General features: G+C 38.2%; 1 protein-coding gene across 3 annotated transcripts in view; it reads left to right on the forward strand.

Annotated features, from left to right (window-relative positions):
* Kank1 (KN motif and ankyrin repeat domains 1) overlaps nucleotides 1-23,680 on the forward strand; it is a 208,429-nt gene that overhangs the window by 61,881 nt on the left and 122,868 nt on the right. For 2 of the 3 annotated variants that reach the window (XM_046459371.2, XM_046459366.2), the window contains exon 3: nucleotides 17,172-17,297. The gene's annotated coding sequence lies outside the window, so the exon portion shown is untranslated. Of the gene's footprint in view, nucleotides 1-8,183; nucleotides 8,315-17,171; nucleotides 17,298-23,680 lie in introns of those variants that run through there. The other variant, XM_058584030.1, reaches the window with a different exon arrangement.

The following is a 23,680-nucleotide window of genomic DNA, read 5'->3' on the forward strand; positions in this document are numbered from 1 at the left end:
AGGCTTTTGAAAGAGGGAAACATAATTCTCAGCTTCAAGGGAGCAGAATTGGAACTTTTGGATAGACCAAAGGAGAACATGATTTTCTATGTCAGTAATTCAAGATTTTTCCTATCTGTACACACCCGAAATGGGGATTGTATATATGCTACTAATTATTAGCAATTGCTATACAAATATTGTCACTCAGCTAATGGAACTTTTGGTCTTAAATCTTTAATGAAGGAAGGAATTAATAAATTTTTTTCAAAGAAATTGGGTCTAGTTTTGTCATTTTAATGTTTGGCTCATAATTGTAATTCACTAAACATTTGTTGAATGAATGCAAGAAAATTTGTAGACTATAGCCTGAAGTAGCATAAAACCATTAAAAACAAAACAATACAGCATTTTCCCCCTTGAGAACATGTGCTTATCATCTTAATGGAATAAGTACTGCTATTCATGTCTCAGAAACGGGAAACTGAGATCCATGGAGATTTGCAAATCACACTGATTGATATCTAGATTTTTAGATTTCTAATCTGTGATTTTTAGATTTCTAATCTTATACTGAGTATTTTTTTGTTAAGAGATGGAATTAAGCCTATCTTTTATAGATCTGTTTTGTAAGATCATTAAGAGAAGTAGATGAAATGTTGTATCAGATTTTATTTTTACTTAATAGAAACTTTTGTTTATTTTATATGAGCTAATTCTGTTTTCCTTGTTCCTAATATGGCAACTTTGGGCTGGGGGTGAAGCTTTGTGGTAGAGCACAAGCATTAGGCCCTGGATTTGATTCCTGGCACCACCAAAAAGAAACAAATCTAATGTGGCAACTTTGTCTATATTTCTGTTCTTTGTCCTTTGTATTTGGTCTCAAATTGTGACTATTCCATTAACTGAAATTTCTGAATAGCCATTGTGTAACTGGAGTGCTACTCTGTATCAGTTCTAGATGCATTGTGCTTGAGAATAATTGTGATGTTTTATTTCTGGTGAGACTTCTCTCACTGCCACTAATAAGATGATGTTACTGAAAAGGTAAGCCATGGATAAACCTCATAAATACAATGCATATTTTAAACATTCTTTTTTAAATTTCAGGATCACATGATTATGTGTATCTATATTTAAAAAAAAAAAAAGAAACAGTAGTTTCTTATTCTTGGGCTTTAGGTGAAAAGCATCAATGACATTGAACCCAGAATTGTATTTACGTATGCTTTCCCAGGAGACATTTCTCATATATATGAAAAATACATATATACATATATATTATATGTATGTGTGTATAGTATACATATATGCGCGCGCACACACACACACACACACACACACACACACATACACAAAATCAGAATCTCAAATTGCTTCATGGTCTAGAAATGTCTTGGGGACCACTGGCCCAGCAAATTTGATTTAGTGGTTTGTTTGATCCATGGTGACTTTATATGTTCCTGCAGTGTAGAAGGTTGCAGACCTTTTATAACTTAAAGTGGTGCACAGGTCTTGAATTTAAAACTGTCTAACAGGGAAAAAATGCAGTCTTTTGGGAGGGGGGTGCGAGGAGAGAAGGAAAACACACCCGAGTTCAGCACTTTGCACTCTTATTTTTCCCTTGTGAGATAAGCTGTATTCCAATATTGAAGATCTGAGAAGGAGGGGACAAAAAAGCTCAAAAATTAAGTAATTTGATTGCAGCTGCAGACTAGTTGGGTATGAGGTAGAAATGATCCTTTGTGAGAATAACTTATGTTTCTGTTCACAATATGTTAGTAAGCATTTTAACATGCATTATCTTATTTACTCTGACCACATTTAAGACTTAGAGGTTTAAAAATCAGTCTCCCAAGACTGTCTTTAGACCAAGGGCAAAACCTGATGTTCCTCCTTCCAGTCATTTATGTATATTTGCTTAATATATTTGATATATTTGCCTAATATCAATCTTCAACCTATATCCAGTTTTCAACTTTATAAACCAAGTATTCCTCATCTAAAAATCCTCATAAACATGTTTAATGTCTGCATAATAATTTAATGTTAAGCTCCAGAAGTTTGCTATACTAACTGAAGAATGTATTTGTTCCTAAGTCTATGGATTGTTGTTGTGGTGGGGTTTTTTTAACATTGTTTTCTTACTTTGTATTACTAGATGAAAAATTATAGGGCTAAAAGTAAGATTTAAAAATTATAACCACTTTAAAAACTCATGATACATTTTCACAAATTGATTTCTTAAAAAAAAAAAAAAAAGGGCAGTGTGAATGCCTGTACACCTAGTCTCTGAGGGGTCCTTCTCTCTATCTGCTGCAGGGATTCATCTAGGACCAGCTAAGCCCTGTGGGTTTTGAGAGGCCTGCAGTGCTGTGTGTCTTCTTAATACCCTGCTGTCTCCACCTGCCTCACCCAGGACTTGGAGACCTCCCTGCCTCCCCTCAGTTGTTTTGACTCTGTCTCTGAAAAGAGCTTCCTGTCTACTTTTTGTTCTTTCACTGATGTCCCCTCAGTATGTTATAGTACTTTTGTCATTTCTCATTTTATTCATGTTTCTCTCATGCAGACTCTTTATAAGAGATATGCCTCTTTGATTGGATTTTTAAAGATACTCTTGGGATTTATTATGTTTTTCTATTTAATATTGTCATTGTTACTGAAGTCTTTTATATTAATTTTTTCAAACAAATATTGAGTTTTTTTTTTTTTCTCATTTGGATGTTTCATTTGCTTTAGTCACTCAAGGCTTGCACTTATCTTCTCACCTTCACCAGATCTCATAAAGTTTAATGTGGAGGATGGCTGTATTCATTAATTCTATACTTTTTCTACCCCAAGGCTTTTTGTTGTTTTCAAAAGGGCTTATGTTTCTTTAAAACAGTAACTATTTACTAGAACAGTGATTTGTTTTTTTACTCCCCTCCTTCCACATATTGGGGTTTGTTTGTACAAATGCTTATTGTTTCTATAATGGTTTTGTTTAATCGATGTTTGAAGTATAGTCTGCCATCACTACTTTGAAGAATTTATTCTTCGGCCTAATATTTTATTTGTGTGGAGTGTGTGTGTGTGTGTGTGTGTGTGTATACACACATCTGAAAAAAGTTATCTCTAACTATGAATTGGGCTTGACTTTTCAAATCTATACGTATATTTTCGCTACTGTGAAAATATGGTGTCCTCAGCATGCCCTGGTAGGAAGCCTTTACTCACTTTCCTAGCATGACAGTCTTGCTGTCTGGCTGCACTGTTGCCCAGTGGGCCCAGCTGGGTGTACAGCCTGCCTGTAATATAGAAATCAGGACACATGTCCCTTATAAGCTCAATCTGTCACCTCCATCCTGTCTGAGGTGCTCTTACCAGCAAGTTAATCCGTTAGAGGCTCTTTCATCATTATGAAAGACAGAAACAATTTTCTTAATGCTGTTGATAAAATCTGGATGCATTCTGCTTAATACTATTTACTATGGAAACAGCACTGGAGCCTTTTTTTCCGTTTTGAAACCACCTGCCTCCATTAACTTAAATTAATTGTTGTATATACCACACATTTGAAAATTTGTATTTTTGTAAGGTTTTAGGATATATTAGTGACTAAATTATGTTGGCTTTTCATATGAGTTTAATGAATTTATTTAAGATCTTTTGTGTGTGATTAATGTCTCTAAATTTGTTTTACAATGGAGGCAATGGATATATTTCTGTTTAAATCTGTGTTTTTAAAAATTATTTCCTTACTATATATTATTAGAGGCAAAAAAAAGGGTCAAAAGTTTTACAAACATTTTTAAGGAAAAAACAAAAACACTGTAAATACCCTTGATGTATTTTGCCAAATTTCTACCTTAAGGAAAAAAAAATGACCAATTTGTAGCTCTACCCAAGTGTGTGCGTGCCTATCTACCTGAAAACCTTGTCTCTGGGTGAGATGGGGGTTCTGCACAGTGTCCAGGGCCAGCCCCACTGTGGATTGTTTTGTGTGACAAGGTGGTGTCATATGTCTTCTCACAAGAAAAAGCATTGTTTCCGAAGCAAACAGTGATACTTAATACAGCTATGTATATGCCAGAAAGAACATTCTGTAGAGATTGTTGATAGTTGCTAGAGGTTGTGATAGTGCAGAAGTTACATAGTGTCATAGTGTTCCTTTGGCAACACATGTTAATAGACTTGTTCTGATGTTGCAGTCCTTCTTAAATGAAATCCTGAACACCTACACTGGAAAAACATAATAATAAAATAAACAGTCTTAGCCAGGAACATAGTGTTTGTTAAGATTTAGCTAAGTAGATCACATGTTACTACTGAACAAGGCAGATTAATTTTTTTTTCTTTTTTAATAGGGAAGGAAGTAGCCATGTTTCTTACTTTTTTTTTTTTTTTTTTTTTGTACCAGGGATTGAACCCAGGGGCGCTTAACTAATGAACCACATCCCAAGCCCTTGTTTTAATATTTTATCTAGAGAAAGGGTCTCACTGAGTTGCTTAGTACCTTGCTAAGTTGTTGAGTCTGGTTTTGAACTCGTGATCATTTTGCCTCAGCCTCCTGAGGCATTGGGATTACAGGTGAGTGCCACCATGCCTGGCTCATGCTTCACTTTTAAATAAATATTTTTTGAAAGTGAACATATTTGGTCTGAAAACATGATTCAATGATAGAATGCTTGTCTGGAATGCATCGAGGCCCTGGGTTTCATCTCCAGTACTTCAGAAAGAAAGAAATTCTTAAAAATCATGACCAAGATATATTTTTTGGGGTGTGTGTGTGTGTAGACATATAAAAACCTCATATAAATTAACTTTTAGAGACTTAATTCAACTTTTCTGAATGAATGCCAGAAATGCAATTGGAGTATGGAGTCCATGCAGAAAAACTTACAACACAAAGTGGTATGTAATCCTTAATTTATCAGAAAAATTAAAGGCAACTCATTTTGCTTAACGGCAGTAGATAGATTATTCAGAGAGAAAAATTGTGTTTATAGAAAAATGAAGTGTTTGGTAAGGACTCAGAGTTTTGTTGTTTACCCTTGTCTTATAAATCAAGTCTTGAGTTTACCAAGCAATATTCCTCCCAGTTTACTTCTGGGTCTAAGTTCAGAACAGCTTGGGAACATTGTGATTGGGCAGGTGGCAGCTGGGAGGTAATTCAGTTTAAAACAAGTTGAAACTGGAAAGTCAATGTTTTCCCTCCACGAATCCATCTTTAGCTTGTATTTGTAAAAAACATTGATTAAAATATATAGATAGGGGTTTCTTATATGACAGCAGAATGCATTACAATTCTTATTATACATATAGAGCACAATTTTTCATATCTTTGGTTGTATACATAGTATATTCACACCATTTGTGTCTTCATACCTGTACTTTAGATAATAATGATCACACATTCCATCATCATTAATAACTCCATGCATACCTAGGTTTTTTAAAGGGATATATTCTATTTCAAACAAATTTAATGTTAATCCTTTCTTTCTATTGGTACATGTTTTAACTGAGAGGTGACAAAGGCCATTTCCGGCAGAGTGATTTTTTTCCATCTTTCTGTCTTTATATTAGAAAGTATCAGATACAATTTCCTACAGATACAATGACGTAAGATTAGACTAAGTGGTAAATGTCTATAGGACCTACTTTTTCATACTTCATAATCTCTTCAAACATTACCACAGTGTATGCACTAATCCAATCAAGCTTTCTTCTAGCATGTTCTGAGAATCATGTTTGAGCTTGGGCAGGTTTTGATACTGGGAGAGGCAGAAGAGTGTCAGGGTTTATGATGCTGCTGAGCTGCGGCAGAGTTCCTGTCACCATCAAAGGGTAGTCTTTATATTCGAAGAATAAAAGATAATTTGTAAACATGGAGGGATTTGTATAATAAATTAAAGTGGCTGCCTTACCTGTCTCTAAATTTAATGAAACTTAGGATTTGTTTTTCTTTAAGCTAGAACTAAATGCCATTATCCCTGTGAGAAAGTGGTGAGTGTGGCAAGAACTAAGAAAGACGCAGGCATTATTTTCTTTTTATTCTAAAGAAAATGTTACTAAAAGGTTTGACAGAAGTCTCTTTAAGTCAACACTCTCCACTGATTGGTTGCTTTGCGGATTCTGAGTGAAAAGACAGACATTCTTTCCCTGTGATAAGAGTGGCTGATGTTGGAAGGTCAGTCTTTCTACATTACAAGAGAGACACATTTGAAAAGGTTTACCACTGGAGTGGTGGACTACAGATGAACACTGCATTTCTTATTCTTGTAGTTGCAGTTAGCTTTAATTAGAGGCGCAAAGCCAACAACCAGGAGCTACATGGAGGAGCCAGGCAGGGGATTACTGGTCTGTGCCCACCCGCTGCAGCTCTAACTCCCGGCTTCCATGATGTGGCTGGGGTAGCCTGCGCTTGTCTTCGCGAGGAGGAGTCTTGTCCTGCAGAAGTCACTCATGCCTCATTAGCATCACGTGGCCTTTGTTCTCTAGCTGGAAGGGTTTGAAAGGCCCACCTCAGTCCCACTCCCCTTTTCAGAAGGGCGACCCACATTATGCACCTGTAACATTCCAGGAAGGCTAAGGAGCAGGCGGTTGGTGATTGGGCAGGGTTCCAGCTATCTGCTGAAATACCAGAGCTTGAGCTCTGTTCACTAATGAGGTTTGAGAGAACAGTTCCTTGGTGTATTTTACTGCTTGATCCAGTTGCCTGGGGTGCTCTGGGAAAACAGTCTCACACCCCACCCTGTCCTCCCTAGATTGAAATATGGCATTTATATGATTGTTAATATTGAAATAAGCAACCGTACTAGTATTCTCAACAGGAAAGAAGACTTTGTAATGCCTTATTAAAATATATATACTTAAGACCTTAAGTATATATATTTTTAATTGAAACCCCTGTTGATTCTGTTTTCATATACACAGTGGAACTTGACTAAAGTAATTGTTTTTTTCCCATTAGGAACAATCAGATACATGTCAGATTATTTTGAATTATTCCAGGCTATGGAAAAGAAGAAAGAGGGACCTTGTCTTTCTTGTAAACATTGTATTCCCTGTACCTAAACATGGGGCAGGTGTTTGGTAAACAATTGTTGAATGGATTTTCTTACTATGAACACAGATTCTCATCTCTAGAGTTCATGCCTATCCTTCAAGTTGACATTTTTATTTAAGGCACTAGTTCTCAAAGTGTGGTCCCTTGATCAGAAGGAGCATCACCTGGGAACTTGTTAGGATTGTAAATTCCAGGGTTTTACCCCAAATCTACTGAATCAGAAATTGAGTATAGGGCCCAGAAATCTGTTTGAATAAGCCTAACAGGTGATTTTGATTTTTACTAACCTTTAATAACCATTGGTTTTAGACATGAGAAGTAGGATTTTTGAAAGTATTTTTAATTGGCAAATAGTAACAGTTCATAGTTATGGGGAACAGTATGATATTTTAGTACATTTATGGAGTAAACATAAATGATTAAGATAACTGGAATATCACCCAGACATTTGTGTTCTTCAAAATGCTCACTACCAACTATTTCAAAGTAGTTAGTTGTCAACTGTAGTTACCTTATGGTGGTGTAGAACATTAGGATTCTTCCTCCTATCCAATTGCTACCCTGTACCCATTAATCATCCTTTTTTTTTTTTAAAGAGAGGAATTTTTTTAAATATTTATTTTATTTTATTTTTTTAGTTTTCGGCGGACACAACATCTTTGTTTGTTTGTGGTGTTGATGATTGAACCCCGGTCACATGCATGTCAGGCGAGCGCGCTACCGCTTGAGCCACATCCCCAGCCCCATTAATCATCCTTTCTCCATCTTCCCTTCTTTTCCCAGGTTTTGATAACTACTCACAAGGTAGTACTATTTGTATGAGATCAACTTTCAGCTCCCACATATGAGATTTAGTATTCCTGTTTCTATGCCTGATATATTTCCTCAATGTAATGCCCTCCAGTTACATCCATGTTGCTGCAGGTGACAGAATTTCATGCTTTTTTCTAGTTGAATAATATTCCATTGTGTCAATATACCACATTTTCTTTATCCTTTCCTCTGTCAATGAACAGATTTGTTTCCATATTTTGGCTAATGTGAACAGTGATGCAATAAACATATTTTTTATTTGTTTGGGGACCTGAAACTGACCCCAGAGGTACTTTACCACTGAGCTACATACCCAGTTCTTTTTGTTATTTTGACACAGGGTCACACTGAGTTGCTGAATATCTTGCTAAGTTGCCAAGGCTGCCCTCGAACTTGTGATGCTCCTACTTCAGCCTCCCGAGTTCCTGGAAATACAGGAGAGCATCACTGTTCCTGGTTTGTAATAAATAAGTGAGTGCATATGTTTGAAAGTAGGAGTTTTTAATGGTGCTTTTTATTAGAGCAAAGCTGTTGACATTTGAACTTTGGGGATAAGACCACACTGTAGCTCACAGTGGCATCCTCCAAAGCTCTTGTCAGAGCACTGATTGTCAATTGTTACCTTATTCACACTTTGTGCCCTCACTTGGAGCACAGTGGGGCCTTCCACCCCCTCCTCAGCACTGGGAGACACAGAGCACTCCTTCCTGAGGCTGATAGGTTGTGTGGCACAGCTGAGTTTAACAGTGATCCTGCAAGAGAGGCAATTACTTTCTGACCTGACCACCAAAAATGTATTAAAAGACATTGAACTTCTCATTCCATTTTCTTTGCTTTAAACAAAGCTGAAAAGTCCTACTTCACGTACTTTATATATATCTAGATAATGAGTAAGGAAGTATATTGGGATGACTAAATGTCCCTTACTCCTTATCACTTTCTCCAGTGTGACTTTTTTTTTTTTTTACTTTTGCCAAACTGTAAAGGATTAAAAACCTGTATATATTAGTAGCATAGTTAAATGTTTCATTTCTGATTAATTCTAAAAGAGAAAATTCTCCCCCTCCCCAAGCCTTGTATACCACATTTTAAAAAATAATTAATTTTATCTCCCTGTAACAGCAACACAGTTTAGGAATATATCTCACCATTGATTTTTTTTTTTTAAATAGCTGAAGAAAGGAAATAAAAATACATACCTGGGTTTATATTATACATTGTTATGGCATCAATTTAAATTCTTAAGGAAAAATCAAGTATGAAAATAGAAAATAAAATTCCCATTACCAAGCTTTACCATTTCAAGAAATTGTACTTAGATGTTTATGGGACAGATTACTTCAGACCCTACCAGTTCTTGTAGAAAATGAAGACAACCATTTTCTCCCACCTCTATATAATATCTTGATTTTTATTTGAGATGCAGGCTTAAGCTAAGCTAAAAATCCTATCTTAAGATGACAAACCCATGCAAGGGCAAGGGACTGGGAGCAGGGGACCCTCACACCATGTACTCTTAGGACTTAATAACTTGTCTAGAGTTGAAAAGAGGAGAAGTTGACTACATGCAGGTTTGTACATAAGACATTAAAAAACAAAATAGTCATGTTCTGCATGCGAGCCTTAAAAAATATGGTTTAATGAGGCAAAATTAAACACAATGATGTGTCTGGAGGAATGAGTCTAGTCACTGGGGAGGTGTTCTGGTTGAGGGCTGGTATTACACCATGTACTGTCCCCCAGGTAATGCCCATCCCACCCTGGGTCTGCTGGTTATTAGCTTGGTAACCATGTTAGCTTTTTATCACTAAGAAAAGAACAAGAACAATTTAGAAAAGATTTGTTTTGGTTCCTGGCTTCAGAGGTCTTAGCCCATGGCCGACTGACTCCATTGCAGAAACACATGGTGGATGGTAGGAGAACATAGTGGAGGAAAAGTACTCGGCTCATAATAGCCAGGAAGCCGGGTGATGGGCCGGGGACACATATAGTTCACACAGCCCAGTGACCTCTTTCCTCCAGCCCTACCTGTGACTAGTCAGCACCACTTCTAAGTAAGTCCATTTAAATTGTTAATCCATAAAATGAGTTAATCACTGAGCTCAGAGCCTTCATAATCTAAGGTGAAAGGTCACCTCTGAACTTTGCCTAAACACATGAGGTTTTACAGGGTCAATCCACGTCTAAACGATAATAGAAATAATAATAGAATAAGAAATAGATGGTGTTCATCTGGGAGTCTTTGGCTGCAAGGAACAAAACTAGAGAAAAAATTTTCAGGGCTCTGAAGTACTCCTAAGAGTCTGTCATCCTCAGAAGAAAAAGGAAACAAACAAACAAACAAACAAACCCATACTCAAGAATAGAAAAGCACAAGGAAGCTGAAGGACTTGTCAGTTCCTGTTTCTCTCAGCTCCATTCTTGCCCAAAGACCAGCTCTTTTGTGCTGTCCAGAGACAGACATCATAGATCCACTTGTATCTAGCATCTAACTTGCAGCTCTCCGGCCCCAGTTTGAAAACTCCAGGGAAGAAGTGTCTTGCTCAGCCTGTGGCTGATGTCTTTGCTTGTTCTGGAGTCCATGGCTGGGCAAGGTGTGTATGTATTGGGAGACAGTAGAGGATCCTACTTTTGACCCTGTGGCCCAGTCACAAGATCCCAAAGAGGAGAAAGGCTTGCAGAGAAGGCACAAAAGTATTCTACCTACACACATCATTAGCCTGTTGCTGTGCGTTTATTCATTAACCCCACACTCTGGGGGAGTTAACTAATCTTTGGCTCCAGGAAAATCTGGATGTTGGTCTTGAAAACCTCAAGCCAGACAGTGAATTAGAGGATTGTGGTTAATCGGCCCAGGTATCCACCACTCCCTGAGCCTGGCTGTCAGAGCCTGGTGCCTCTAGAGATGCCTATCTTTGTCAGCACAGACCCTCTAAACAGCAGAGGCAACAAATGATCATGGAAGCTCTTGGTGAAATGCTTACATGGTACAAAATCCTTCTAAAGACACTCTACTCTGAGAGCACCCTTTATTCTGAATGCCATTCTGACCAACTGCTGGAAGCCAGCAACTGAACGAAGAAAAATATATAGGTTTTAACGCTTTTCCCTCGTTAATTAATTCACCTACTCAGTTGTTGATTTTTAATGGGGACTGAATCTTAGTCCACAAACTAGGGGTGCAGAGAGTATTGCATTTTTCTAAGTTGACTTTTAGTGTGGACTCTAACCTTCTAATTCTGTGGAGTAGCACAAAGGATTTGTCTTGGTTGTTCCTGAGACACTTTACTGTACCATCCAGGCACTCTGGGTCCTCTGTTCATACTGGTTCCTGCCATTTCTGGGCAGGCCATGCTTGGGGCCAGGGAGGATGCCTTGTCACAGCAAGGAGTCCAGTCTCCTTGCTATCTAGCCATTCTCTTGGGGCTCCTGCACATCGGGAGATACAGCCAGAGAGCAGATGTGGCTTTGTTGCTCTGAATTCTAGACTTTCTCTCTCCTAAGAATATCCTAGTTGGGGAATCTTGTTCTCTTCTCAGACTCAGTTCTCCTCAAGGAAGCCCTGAAGCAGAGAAGTCTACCTACATGAAAGAGGAAAATTCAGAGAGAGAAGCATTATTAAGAAAGCCACCTGCCTCAGAGTTAGTAGCTCTGCAAGTACCAGCTGCAGTCAGGCAGTGAGAAATTTTTTTAATCCCTTCCACTCATGATCTGCTTCCTCTGTGGTCACTCAGCTGCTGTCTCCCAGGGCCACAGTTCCCCTGTAAGGCCACAGCTGCACTTCTTCGGGGCCACTGATATGCAGGGGGTGTGCCTGCATTTTGGTGACTTTCCAAAGACTATTTATTCCATAAGTGAAGGCTTCAAATTCCTAAGCATTTTCTATAAATTGGCAGTGAATTAATAAATATATGGGTAGAGGTTTTCTTTTCTCTCTTCTGGCAATGAGTAATTTAGTTTTGTTAGTAATCAAAGAAACCCAGCCACCAGGCTCACCCATGCTCTGCTCTTTTCCCCACAGCATCTTCAGTGACTAGGTTCTTTGAGTTCATCCAGTTTCAGCTACTTGCTTCTTGCTTTTATTTTAGATGTTGCCTTTCCCACAGCACAACTAATATACTAAAATTGTATAAATACAAACTTTTTGAGAGGGAGATAAATAGGATTAAATGAAAGAGGCTCAGCAGGAGATGGCAAAGCCTGCACTCAACACTGACAATGTTTGGGCCACCATCGTGTTATGGAGGCTCTGTGAATGCCTCTTCATCTGGAATTTCAGTACAGGGTGTACATAAAATATTTATAGAGCACATGTGCTCTGCCTCTGACAAAAGCTTGGGTTCAGGTGTATGCTGTTACTATGGATGTTACTATGTCTAAGCTGCTGAAGTACCTCTAAGGGTACTTGGGAGAAAGGAAAGCATCTGTTATTGGGTTGAGCTTGTAGTGACTGATACAGTTGTCTTGGTCCCTAGCCAAAAATAGTTATTATCAGAATGATACTTAAAGATACATAATAGCTGGGCACAGTGTCACACGCCTATAACCCCAGCAATTTGGTGTGCTAAAGCAGGAGGATCACAAGTTCAGACCAGCCTTGGCAAATTATCAAGACCCTTAGCAACTCAGACCCTGTCATAAAAGAAAAGGTGGGTAGATGTAGCTCAGTGGTACAGCATCCTGGGTTCAATCCCCAGTAGTACCCTACCTCCCAATCATAAAGATAGAGAAGGGTGTTCTTTAGAGAATCTTAAAAGGATGGACAAAACAGAAGCTAGTACCTTGATTTACTGCTGGTAGTGAAGTTGGAGTAGACTCTTTGATTATGTCTAAGGAGGGAAGAAATGCTCCTGCAAGCACAGCTGGGAATGAAGTGTTAAGAATACAGAGCTTCAGGGCTGGGGATGTGGCTCAAGTGGTAGTGCGCTTGCCTGTCATGCGTGTGGCCCGGGTTCAATCCTCAACACCACATGCAAAAACAAAGATGTTGTGTCTGCCAAGAACTAAAAAATAAAATATTAAAATTCTCTCAAAAAAAAAAAAAAGAATACAGAGCTTCCCAGTCCCCCCCCCAAAAAAAAAGCTTATTTGTAAGGGTAAAAATTGAATTATCACTTTACTATATGGACACTTATTCCAGTTTATTTTGTAAAAGAGGAACGATAATGCCTGCCTGATGGGCTCCTCATAGGATTGGAAGAATAAGGCACCTTATTGCAGAGTAGCAGCAAGGTGCTTTTTGTTTTTTTTAAATTTCTTCCACTCCGTGACTTTCCCTGCATTTTCCTTAGTCCTCTAAATAGATCAGTGAAGTAATGATATTTCAGTTTTTGAGATAAAATAAGCTGGGAAAATGATTTGCAGCACATAGGAAAAAGTTTCTTAGCTTTTCATTGCTGTAACAAAATATCAGAAAAGCAACTTGAAGGGTTTATATTGGCTCATGGTTTCAGAGGTGTCAATCCACAGTCCCTTGGCTCCATTGCTGGTGGCTCGTGATTAGCCAGAGCATCATGGCAGGGAGGGTGTGACCCAGCACAGCTGCTGCCCACAAGGTGGCCAAGAAGCAGAGAGAGAGCAAGCAAGGGGTCAGATATGTCCTTTCAGAGCACAGCCCCAGTGACCCACTTCCTCCAGCTAGGCTTCACCTCCTATTCCATCCCTTTCCAATAATGCCATCAAATTACAAATCTATTAATGGATTAATTCACCATTGAGGTTAGAATCCTCATGATCCATCTCTCCCAACACCCCACATCTGAACATTGCCACATGGGGACAAAGCCTTGAACACACAAGCCTTTGGGGAACATTCTAGATCCAAACTGTAACAATATATTATCCTTACATAGGAAAACTACTTCTATGTCCTTATAATAAGGACTTTTTCTGGGTCTAATAGTCTTATTAAAGTGAAAGTGGTTTTGCTCCTTGTAGTCAAAAGTTTGTAATGTATAATTTTCTCTCCATTATCAGGGTGCAAAGTTAACACCTTTGATATACTGAGAGATTATAAATTACTGTGATGAATACTTCAGTAGAGAACTAAACAAAAGTCATAAAAAGAAATGTAAAAGCATGAAGTGATTGATCTCAAACAGATGCTAATTAAAATGAATTTTTAAAAGATAATTGTTATATTAAGGACATTTTAATACAACCACCAGTTATAGATTTGTATGACCTTGAATGAATTTATTTTTTCTGAGTATTTGCTTATTAACTTCTTAGAAAAACAATAGGATATATTAAAATTCTTGCATGCTTTACAAAAGAAATGAATTTTTAAAAATACTATCTAAGAGTGGAGGAGTGGTTATTTTCATGTTTCAGGGGATTATATATCCTGTGGGGTAAGTGATGATATAGATCCTTGGATTTCCTGTACAATGACCTGTGACTTTGCCCTAGGCAAAATACTTAATGGTATTTTGAAGAATATCCATGTCAGCTTTAATAAATAATCGGAAGGGTTTATTAAAATGAATTGCTGTGCAGTCATTAAAAATGAACATATAGAAGAGAATTGAATGAACAGTATTAAATTCTATCAGAATGAGAGAAACTGATTACAAATAATGCTAGATTGTTCACTTTTAATAAAATATCTGTGCTTGCATGTTTGTGTACTATATGAATGCGCCATGCATGCAAAGTAAAAAGGAGATTAAACAAAATGCTAACAGTGCTCAATGATTTTTACTTTTTCCCTTATTTGATTTTTTTTTTCTAGACTTAAAGAACAAGCACTGGTTTGAAGGGAAAAAGTCACCTTTTATTAATTCAACACAAATTATATGTTACCTACATATTATAATACAGTGCCTGACTTGAACCTGTACTTTTGCTCTGTTGATCTGACAGATTTTAGTATCTATTTTCTTTCATCTGCTAAGCAAGTAACTGTCATTTTCCAAAAGCAGCAGAAGAATAGGTCAATCTCTTCGTATTGTAACCACTATTCCTCCTCCTCCTTGACCCTTTACTGTGGCTTCTACTCATTCCCCATCAGTACCATTATTTAGTCCTGGGGTTTCAACTTTGACTTACTGAGGTCAAAGTCTAGTAATCATCTTTCTCCATAGTAGGTCATCCTTTTGGCTGCTGAGCATTTGGTCATAAAGTTGTGTTTGAGATTGGAACACGTTTACTTTGGTTCAAAATCGGACAGGCATTGGACAATACTTAGAACTTGTCTCCAGGCTCCATGAGGAGGTTCTCAGGTTATCTGTGAAGGGTCTATCCATTTATGATGGGACCAGATCTTTCTGTGATTCTCTCTACACAAATAGATATGATGGTATTATTAAAAGAATCTATAAGAAAATATTTTAACTGGTAAATAAAACATAGAAATCGATGGGGCAATGTGAAGTTTCAAAACATGTATACATTGTATAATGTTTGAGTCAGGTGAACTGTGTCTGTCTTCTCAAGCTTTTGTCATTTCTTCATTGTGGAAACTTTAAAAAATCTTTTCTGATAAAAGTCTAAGGCACAATGGTGGGTCGGTTGCAAGAGGCATCGGCAGAGCTGATCCAGAGAATAAAATTGTTTTGTTAAAAACATGGATATCGTTCACTTGGAAGTGAAAAGCTGAACTTAAAAAATAATCAGAGCAGCCTTTCCAGAGGGGACAGCGATGCTCAACACACATGAAACAGTGGACAGTACTGCTTAGGGGGTGCCTGAGGATTACATCGTGTGGATGGTGGGCATGGCTGGGCTCACGATCCTCGACAAAAGGGATATAAAGTGTGTCTTGAGGGAATGACAGGATTGTGAAGGAGCTGAAAGTCAGCAGAGGAGTTTATATTTGATAGAAGAGAAAGTCATATCAAAGATGTGGATATAAGGGAACATTGGGCGCTGGGGCTGTAACTCCACTTGTGTAGCACGAGTGAGGCACTGGTTCAATCCTTAGCACCACGTAAAAGTAAAGGCATTCTGTCCATCTACAACTACAAAAAACAAAAACAAAACACATTGGGTCTGAGAGTTATAAGGCCAGAGAACTTTAGAGTTGGTAGGATTCTTTTTCTATTAGTGCATTATAGTTCTCCATAATATTGGGTTTCATTTTGACACAATCATACAAACACGGGATATAATTTGTTCCACTTCAGTCCCTCATACTTTTGTTTTCCCCTTTCCTGTTCCATTTCCCCTACTGGTCTTCATTTATTTGTAATTTTTGTAAATTAGTGCTTCATAGATACACAAACAAGTGAAATTCACCATGGTATATTATAGATGCTCATTGCATATTTTGGTCAGTTTCATTCCACAGTTCCTCTTTCCCGATCCCTCCTCCCTCCCCGTTAATACCCTTTCTCTGAGTTACTGATATCCCTTCTATTTTCATGGATTCTCTCCCTCCTTCCCCCCTTATTTTGGTCCAGTTTCTGCATATGAAAAAAAAAATTGACCCTTGACTCATTCTGGCTTATTTCACTGAGCATGATGTGAATTGGTGGACTCCTGGCTGGGGGGACAGGAGTCACTACAGTTGGTGAATATCTACTGTGAGATCTGCAGGGTACAAGGTCGTATCTTATTCTTACAGCAACCCTAGGGATAAATAATGTAATTTTATATTTAACAAAACTGGATTCTGAGTTGAGCAGACATAAATTCTGTAAGTTGTGCAAAACATCTGGAGCAGGATTCATGCCTAGGGGTATGAGGATGGAGAAAACTGAAACTGCTGAACCCAGAGGGTGTAGTGGTATGAAGGCAATTGCTTGCAAGGGAGAGTTGACAGGTCAAGGGCTCCTAAAATGTTGTAATAGGTGGGGTATGTCAGACAATTTGGTTACAGAGGGGGTACAGGTGTCAAGAACATTCCAGAGAAAGTGATGGGCTTATCTTGGAATGGGAATGATCAAAAGAAATGACTTAAACAGTCTCAAGGTTTAAATCCCGGGGAACTGCCGCTTAGTGTTTATGATGGAGTGGTCTCGGTCTAAAATGATAGAAAAGTAAAAACCAGGTGGAACACATGGCCTGAGTTATGTGTATGTTAGTAAATACGCAGAGGAAGAGAATGGTAACAGAAGTGAAGTGGAAGGTCTGTGAGGGATCAAGCCCTTTTCTTTAAAACTATGATGAGTCACAACAGTGAGCAACGAGTTTTACCTAAAGCTATAAACTAGTGTTTGCATGATATCCTTGGTTCTCTTTTATCCTGACCTAGCAGAAGAGTGTTTTGATTTCTAAAATGTATGGTTGCCTCTAATAATTGATTTCCCCTTTCTTGTGGGTCTCGTGTCTAGAAAGGAGCACGACTCCATCACATTCCCCTCAATGAGATTCTTTTTCTTTCCAGAATGATGGTCACCATATTAGATGGACTGCTGATCTACTGAATAACTTTCATCTTCTGACCACACTAGGAAATTGTGCATGGAGTTGAGAGATTTACTGCAGTCATTTCTGACCTTACATAATTAAGGTAAGATATATATTTTACCCTATAACTATCATGAAGTTGTCATGTTAGTCTCTTTTAACTTTGCTCTTTTTAAAGACATGAATCCATTCTTTTTCCCTGCCTTTTATGTTCTAATAATCCATTCAGAGTGATCTTAATCTGTAGATGTGGAAGTGCAGAAAAGACTTTTATAGGATGAAATACGAGCAGACTGTTTGACTCTGAAGAATGAAGTGAAATGTATTACTCCTTAGATTAAATCAGTGAAAGGACTCCATTTCCATAAACACAATATGCATAGGCTGGATTATACTAGAAAAACTTAATAGATCTAAAGGAGTATTTATTAAAGCTACTTAGGAAATATGGAGATACTTAAACATTAATATATTGCTGACTTTATTGAAGTAAAGAAAATCTAAAAACCACAGTGAGTTTAAAAGAGAATGATGTGCTATTCCAATTCCAGAGATAATTAGTGTTAAAATTTCACTGCATATTTTTCTAGATTTTGGAGTGTGGGTGTTAATTTACTAGATTTTTGCAAATGATTAACATCACTTTTTTTTTTTTTTTTTTTTTTTTGCCCTGTGCAAAAGCACTTGATGTGCGTTAATTTATAAATTCTCTCAACCTGTGAGGTTGGTACTTCTAATTGCATTTGCATGTAAGAAAGTTGAGACTCAGAAATTCAATGACTTTTCCATGCTCACACAGCTGACAGACTCCCTCAGAACTTGACCTAGTCAGATACTAAAGCCCATACTAAGGGCTTTCCCACACTCTTCTTTTCCTAAATAAAATGCCTGATCCTTTTTCTACATCATTATTTTATATGACTGCCTAATGGTCAGTCATATAGGTGGACAGTGGTTTCTCTATCCTGTTTTTTTGTTGGACATTTACACTGTTTCTCTTTATTTACTTGTAGAAACAAGGTTGCCATGAGCATTCATATTACACATCCACTATTATTTTCCTAGGATACATTGCTACCTCTAGCACATTGCCCTGTCAGCAGGAATCTAGCACCCAGGATTTGATGTACTCTGCTAATTGTTTTCTCAGAAGGTCGCGCCAGTGTATTTTCTTATCGACGGTATACAGAAGTACCTCAGTGACATTTATTGTTAGCAATTTAAATAATGATGTTGATTTTTTTTTTTTTTTTTTAAAGATCCCGAGTGTTCCTGTTTGGGCCCATATTAATTCCAGCCTCTAGGACTTTAGAGGCCATGACTTCCTCACTGGTCTCTCTCTCTCTCCCCATCTAGAGTCCATTTGTCCCTGTGGAATGGTGGGTAAGGGTGTAGGCTTTAAAGTAGACACCTGGGTTCAAATCAGGGCTGTGCTGCTCTGCCTCATTTTCTTCATCATTAAGATGGAAACAGGTAACAGTAAAACCTCTTGTAAATTGCTTGACTCTTGTACCTACTCAGTAATTGTTGGCTGTTTCTGTTGTCTTTCAAAGTCCATGCTCATATAATTAAAAAAAAACCCCAAAGGTAATATTTGCTTTGAGTGAAATATGATTATTACCAAATTAGTAACTCAGAAGAAACTAAGGTGCTGACCCTGTAGTATTGTAACTGTTACCGTGTGACCAGCCTGCAGATGACAGATAACCATTTCTGCCTCACATGATGCACAGAAGTCAAGGATAATGAAAAAGAGCAATAGCAGGAGTAACTAGGGTGTTAAAGAGCTTTATGGCTCCTGGTGCACTTTCTCACAAATGATTTCATTTGATCCTTACAACGTACCTTTAACGAAGGTGGAGCAGATGTTATTAACCTGGTTTTACAGAGGAGGAAATTGACTTGGAGAACTAAGTGGCTTGCTCATGGAAGGTCATGGAAACGGTGAATGGCAGAGCAGGAATGTACTGTTGGCTTTGTGACTGTGACTCCTCCCTCATGATGCTTCACGTAATAATGATAAACTGGGGAGTGGTAGGTGGATATCCAGGGCTTGAGAATCAATGGATTAGAAGGAGCAAAGGGAAATGCCACCAGCAGCAGGGTTGGGACAAGGAAATTGGTCATGTTAAAAGGGAGGAATCCAGTGGAGAGAGGGGAAGAAGTCATAAAGACAGGGGAAAGATTGCAGGGAGATAGGACTTCAGTGCCCTCAGGGGTAAGGGGAGGATCAAAGGAAGGGAGCTTAATTTTTTAAAAATTGACACACAAACGCATATATTTTTGGGGTATAGTGACATTTCAATCTATGTATATATAAAAAGTAAATATTTATAAATAAATAAGTAAATATTTATCATTTCTTCATTTCCTTTTTTTCCTTTTTTTTTTTTTTTTTTTTTGGTGCCAGGGATTGCACCCAGGCATGCTTAACCACTGAGTCACATCCCTAATCCTTTTTTATATTTTATTTTGAGACAGGGTCTCACTAAGTTACTTAGGGCCTCGCTAAATTGCTGGGGCTGGCTTTGAACTTGGATCTTCCTGCCCCAGTTTCCTGAGTTGCCAAGATTACAGGCTTGTGCCACTGCTCCCAGCTCATTTATCATTTCTTTGTTGAGAACACTCAAGATCTATTTTTGAGAGACGAAGGATACTTCTTTTAAGCCAACAGGAAAGGAAGAGATGAAGGATCTAGACTCAAGTGCTCTGAAGTAGAAGGGAACATTTCAAGGGTGAAAGCCTGATGGCCTGAATAAAACTCCTGAATAAAGAAAGTATTTGTGGGGAATAGCAGTGGTAGGTTTTGGGTGTTAGATTGGAGAAAGAGTAGCTCTTTGCAATATCTATTGTGGGATGTGGGCCAGGAAAGGAGAAACAGCTGTCAAAGGCCCCTACTGGGAAGGAGGTAGGATCCACACAACTCTGGGGTCTCACTCTGCAGATTCTGTAAACAAGCAGCTTCACTTAGGGGTGTTGAGGGTGTGCTTGCTAGATGTTTCCAGTTTTCAGGATGTTTCTTCATGAGCTCAGCTCGAGAAAGGTATAGGATCAGTTTTAGGAAAGCAGAATTATCTAGTTGCCTATGGAATGAGAAGTGACATTATGCTGTAACACACTTGGTATGTGTGTCTCTGTGCATTTGCATGCATGCTAGGGATTGAACACAGGGCTTTGTGTATGCCAGGCCAAGTGTCCTTCCACTGGGCTGCATCCCCAGCCCCACAAAAATCCTCTTGTTTCCAAACACCAAGGCAGCTATCAGGCTGTGCACCTGTCCTGGGATAGGTTTTGCTCAGGAGTTAGGTACCATGGGAACATGGCTTCATAATCAGTGGAGAAACAAAGAGTAATAGCTCTCAGTGTTTGTTTCTAAAAGCCTTTATTGAGGGCTGTGCTTTTTAGTCAGGTCAGCAAAATAAAAAGATGGTAGCAGTTTCCCGAGCAGTGAAATGAGAAGTTGAACTCCGTAAATGTTTTCCAAATCCCTTCTACCATTACATTTTCTGATACAACTCCATTGTATACTTAGCCTCCTCTCCATAACTGTCTTTACTAGGTAGTTTAGTGTGCCTCTATTTTATGATGATCTAAATATATTTTGCTTAGAGACTTTGCTTATTATAGGCAAAGTATACCAATAGTAGAAAATTAAAGATAAATTGAGAAATAAAAAAGACCTATTAAAAATGAGTAATTAGGGCTGGGGCTGTAGCTCAGTGGCAGAGCACTTGCCTCGCATGTGTGAGGCACTGGGTTCGATCCTCAGCACCACAAAAAAACAAAAAAAGGCATTCTGTCCATCTACAACTACAAAAAAAATTTTTTTTAATGAGTAATCATACCACCATCAAATCACCTCTGTTAACACCCTTCCAGAGATTTTTATACATGTGTATGCTTAAATAAGATTTTTAAATACAAAAAATACAATGTGCTTTTGTCAACTGATAAGCTATAAACCTATCAATGTTAGTAGTTACTAGTGTATAATTATTAAAAGTTGTTGAAATTTTTATTTTAGGAATTTAGTGTATTTAACAAATTTCTCTTTGGATATGTGCATTAATGCATATCCTTCTAATTATTTTTGAAGATATTAGTTTTTTTCTCATATAATCAAGAAAGAGGTTTTAATATAGATAACTTGGAAGTCTTAAATAAATTTATAGTCTTCCCAGCAATATACAAGAGGTCTCTTTTTCCCATTCCCATTCCTTTCTTTACATTAGATGGTGGGATTAAAAATAAGAAATCCTTATGGAGTTTTCTGGACAGATGGACTCTTTTCATGTGCCATTTATATTTCCTCTGCAGTGAATTTTCTACTCATGCCCTTTGCCCATTTCTCTGGAGGCCTGTTTTCTATTTTTGTTTCAAATTTACAAGAGTGTTTTTATGTAAAAATATCTTAAAAAAACATTATTATTAACTTTTGGCTTTGAATCATGTATAGTGCTTTTGAATGTCTATAAATTTTAAATTTCAGGCAGTCAAGTCTTTTCCTTTATGATGCCCATGTAAATTAACTAGGAAGCAAAAGGCCTTGGAACCTGCACCCCAGCGTCTCTGCACACAGCAGAGTAGTCTTTTTGAGGTATGATTGCCTCTTGGCTTACCCCTGTCTGAGCCTGGTCCTGGCATTCTCACCGTGGCCTAAAGGCCCAGCAGCATCCAGCCATGCCTGTTTCCAACTCCACCTCTTGTCACTCACCCTTGAACACCCTGCTGCAGTCCTCTCGCCCCCTCTCAGGTCAGGGAACACACCAACCTCTTTCCTGCCTTATGATTCTGTAGGTGCTCTTCTTTTGCTTGGAACATGTAAGTGCACGTGCACCCACACTTGTGTGCTCATACACGTTTCTTGTAGCTAACTCCTTAGGCAGGAGTGAGGATCCAAGCATGCTTCTTGGGGTCACTTGCTTCCCAATTCACTAGCCCTGTGCCCTTGAGCAAATTTCTTTACCTGTTCTTCACCTGTAAAATTGGAATCATCATCTTAACAGTACCTATCTCAGAATTTGTTGGGAGGATTAAGTAGGTTAATTCTTGGAGATCTCTTGGAAAACTACCCTGTGCACACAAGTGCACATCGGCACTTAGCTGTTGTCAGGTTCATCATCTTATAGGCTGTAGCATAAGTTTCACCTCAGAGTGAATGTCCTCCTAGCCAACTCTAGTCATTCACTGTGGTATTGTCTATCATAATGTCTTTTCTCCTGCTTCCCCCTCCAGCCTGTAACTCCAGAGCAGTAGGGACCATGCCATGGTAAGGCATCCTGGGGCTCGGCACTGACAGAAGGAATGAACCAGTAGCACATCCCCTCCTAAGACTCCATGGCGGTTAATGATTTTGTTTCACATTTTTGAGCATTTCATCTGTATGAACTTTAGCTGGAGATAGGATTTGAGATAGGAATCAAAATTGCCTTTTCCCCCCAAATGAGTAGCCAGTTGCAATTTTTGTTATTTCTTTTAAAAGACCCCCCACTCAAGTTACATCCTTGAGGATGGTGATTTTTATTTTTGTTTATTTTGTTTGTTTTTCTCTCCCTGGGCAGTCTTCTATTCTAAAAGTAAAAGGCAGAAGCTGTTCATAGACTTGAGTCAAACTTCTCATGAGCATGCTCCTCATGGTGCAGTGCCAGGAAAGATGATTCTGGGGTCCTCTGCCAGGGCCTACCTTCTAAGAGGAAGGAAAACAATGTCACTGACTTAGGGGCTTGTGCCATTATTTCAATGTCCAATGCTGCTAAACCTGATAGATGTTTTAGATAATTCTGTCTGCCATTTAAAAAATAAATCATTATGGGAAACTTTTGGGGCTGGGCATGTGGCTCAAGCGGTAATGAGCTTGCCTGGCATGAGCGGGGCGCTAGGTTCGATCCTCAGCACCACATAAAATAAAATAAAGATGTGTGTCCACCAAAAACTGAAAAAATAAATATTAAAAAGAATTCTCTCTCTCTCTTCTCTCTCTCTCAAAAAAAAAAAAAAATGGGAAACTTTAACATTTCAATGACTAAAGGACTTTCCCTAAACTGCCTCTTGTCACTAGATGTGGGACAAATTGACTCAGCAGACCATGTGTTCTGGATTTTTGGTTTGGAAAATATTGCTCATGATTCTTTTTTGTCTTAACTTTTTTAAAATTAAGATTAATGACAAAAGTAATACAGGCCCATTGTCACACATTCAAACAGTAAAACAAGTATACAGGAAAAATGTACTATAGTATCTTATCTTCTGACTGCTCGCACAACATTACCACTGCTGAGTTTATTGTGTACCCTTCGAGACCTTTTTTTCATGTTGATGGATATGTAGGACCTCCACACACACTCTCCTGTCTCTATACTTGCCTGTTTTTTTGAACAGTGTCATAAACCCATTTTCTTATACACATCAATGGGCTGTTTTGAAAACACTTGAAGCCTTTGTTTCTTGGCTGGCAGAAGTCACCATTTCATGTTTTCCCAGGGCTTT

The sequence above is a fragment of the Marmota monax genome, unplaced genomic scaffold (assembly GCF_021218885.2).
Source record: "Marmota monax isolate L192 unplaced genomic scaffold, Marmota_monax_Labrador192_F-V1.1 WCK01_AAM20220418_F8-fsc00059, whole genome shotgun sequence".
In the NCBI taxonomy this organism is placed as follows: Eukaryota; Metazoa; Chordata; class Mammalia; order Rodentia; family Sciuridae; genus Marmota; species Marmota monax.